Source organism: Myotis nattereri (genome assembly GCF_964212035.1).
Source record: "Myotis nattereri genome assembly, chromosome: 15".
NCBI classification, from domain to species: Eukaryota; Metazoa; Chordata; class Mammalia; order Chiroptera; family Vespertilionidae; genus Myotis; species Myotis nattereri.
Window position 1 is genome coordinate 11162920 of NC_138090.1, and position 3078 is coordinate 11165997.

Below are 3078 nucleotides of genomic sequence, written 5' to 3' on the forward strand. Positions count from 1 at the left end.
CCCACAGGGGAAATCAAGTGTCACATAAAAATTCCACAGGAAATCCACCAATAAATCAGTGCAGGCAAGGCTGAATATATGGAGATCGCGAGGCCTTCTAAAGTCTATTAAAAACCTTTCAATCCTATTTTAGACAAAACATAAAGGAGGGTTGGGAACTCTGTCATTCCTGAGAGGCCCTTCAATAACTACAGACTAATATTTAATCATCAAAAATGTCTATATATCCAAAATTAAGTCATTTAGGCTTGGTATATATAACACATTAATTTTATATAAACTCATATTCTGACATAAAGTAGTTTACATAAGAGGGAAATAAAATCTTCTGGAGCTGAGCACACAACATTGCTCCTTTATCCATCCTTTATCAAAAAAGGGTTGTGATGCCCTGACCGGTTTGGCTCAGTGGATGGAGCGTCGGCCTGCGGACTGGAGGGTCCCAGGTTCGACCTTGGTTGCGGTCACATCCCCAGTTGGGGTTGTGCAGGAGGCAGCTGATTGATGTTTCTATCTCATTGATGTTTCTGACTCTCTATCCCTCTCCCTTCCTCTCTGTGAAAAGTCAATGGAATATATTTTTTTTAAAAAAAGGGTTGTGATGATGGTTTACTATAGCATTTGGAAAGCAGTTCATGATGACATCTTCCCCCCCCCCCAGCCCCGCCCCATCCCCAGCCTGCCACAATACCTGTGAAGACACTAACAGAGGTGAGAAATCCCATCTCTGAAAATTAGACATGACTGTCAATTTTACTGCCACGATTTCAGAAGAATTTCTATCACCCACGTCTGAAGGCAAGAGATGGAAAAGCACTAGACTTAGAATAAAAAGGTTGTAAGTAGGATGGTCCCTAATTGTTTCTGCCATTTTTTGGTCCTTATTTCACAAGTTCATATTGTATAATATGCTGAATATTGAGTAAGCTGTTACCAACCTCACCCCTAACATTGATTGCTAACTTGTCATCATTTGATTATGTGCCTGAGTGGCCGGGGGGCTCCCAAATGCTGCTACTTTTAATACCCCTCCTCTATAGAAATTTTCCTTTTTAAGGAAATTTCAAGAAGACTATTGGGAAGGAAGTAAACTAAAATGGTGGACAATTGCACTCCTGAAGGTAGAAAAAAGTCGTAAGTAAAAGTGGTGTCATGGTCTTGGTGATAAGGAACTCTTGCAATGGCTCATCCAGCTATAAATTTTCATCCTGTCAAACCACACACAGCAGCAGAGGATCAGGGGCTGGAGAGAGTAAACAATCACTTCTTGTACAGCAGAGTTGAACCCTGCAACAGGGGGAGTCCCATGGACTTTGAAAGGGAGGCTGACCAGCACTCAAATGAACTGTGAGGCCAAAATAAATCCATGTACGCTGTTTATTGTCAAGTACCAAAGACAAAAGGAAAACAAACACACAGAAAACACTCTGGGCCATCTGTATATAGATGAAGAAAGCAGACCCTTCGGGCACTCTGCGCAGCACCGTGCAGGCAGCAAGAAGAGTATCTTATGAAAGGCAGCAAAAAGGGAGCTGAGAAGGGAGTGGTTCATCCATTTCCTAAGGAAGATTGTTGTGATGCGGAGGCCCCAGCTTTGTTCAATGTAAGAAACATTGGAAAAAACACATGTTATGAGAACCCAAGGAACCAAACTTACCTCTGACAGTATCAAGAGTTGTGTTTGTGAAGTGAGCTTAGCTGAGCTATAGAACAATGAAGTTGCACTTAGAAAATTCAAGATAATCACTGAAGCCGAAGCCGGTTTGGCTCGGTGGATGGAGCGTCGGCCTGCGGACTGGGGGGTCCCGGGTTCGATTCCGGTCAGGGGCATGTGCCTGGGTTGCGGGCGTATCCCTGGTGGGGGGTGTGCGGGAGGCGGCTGATCGATGTTTCTCTCTCATCCATGTTTCTGGCTCTCTGTCTCTCTCCCTGCCTCTCTGTGAAGAATCAATAAAATATATTTTTTAAAAAAATAATTACTGAAGATGTTCAGGGCAAAAATTGCTGGATTAATTTCCATGGCTTGGAGCTTACCTGTGACAAAATATGCTCCATGGTCAAAAAATGGCAGACCATGATTTAAGGTCATGTTGATGCCCAGACTACTGATGTTTATTTGCTTCATCTATTCTGTGTTGGATTTACTAAAAAATAATTTTAAAAAAAATGCAGCAATCAGATTCAGAAGACCTCTCATGCTCAGCATCAATGGGTTCATCAAGTCTGGAAGAAGATGATGGAAATCATGACCTGAGAGGTGTAAACAAATGACCTGAAAAAAGTGGTCAGCACATTGACTCCAGACAGCATTGGAAACGATGTAGAAAAGGCTTGCCAACCTATTTATCTGCTCCATGATGTCTTGTTAGAAAAGTCAAAATGCTGAAGAAGCCCAAGTTTGAACTGGAGAAAGTCATGGAGCTTCATGGTGAAGGCCGCAGTTCAGGGGATGAGACAGGTGCTAAAATTGAATGCACTGATGGATATGAACCCCCAGTCCTAGAATCAAAGTCAGACATTTAGTGATACAAATAAAAATATTACTTGTTATTTAAAAAAAGAAAATAGAATATTATCCTAAAGAGCCAATGAGAGGACGAACAGACCTTCCCTTCATCAAATATAACTGACCGAAGCAAATATGCATATTACAGAAAGACCAGCAATGAACAGGAATAGACTTCGCCTCACTCATGTGGTTTTAAAATACCATACTTTTTTATCCTGTAGAGCCTAGGCCATTTTTACAAATGACTTAGAGTATATTAAATTATTCTATGATTTGTGGCAGAGAATGAAAAATGAGGTTATCTAAAATGAGGTTATCTGTATTCTCCACATTAAGATCTGTCCTGAGAATTAGAAGGTTGGAACAAAAGAGAGCTCTTTTCCCTTTCTAAAATTCTTAAGTTACTGCACAGTGATGTGATTCCCATGTTCCCACTTGCTTCCTATTGGAAATTATGCATTAATTTTATTTTCAAAGTTCTCACATTGGAAACTAAGATACAAAAGCTCGACTTATTAAGTCCCCCATTTCAGGCTGTTCCATTAACTTCTCTCAGTCCCCATTTCCAC

General features: G+C 41.0%; 1 pseudogene across 1 annotated transcript; it reads left to right on the forward strand.

The window, feature by feature from the left end:
• Nucleotides 1-1510: 1510 nt before the first annotated feature.
• Nucleotides 1511-2523, forward strand: LOC308531409 (small ribosomal subunit protein eS1-like; annotated as a pseudogene). Its single transcript has 2 exons — nt 1511-1761; nt 1986-2523. The product of its transcript is annotated as a small ribosomal subunit protein eS1-like (transcript).
• Nucleotides 2524-3078: the final 555 nt, after the last annotated feature.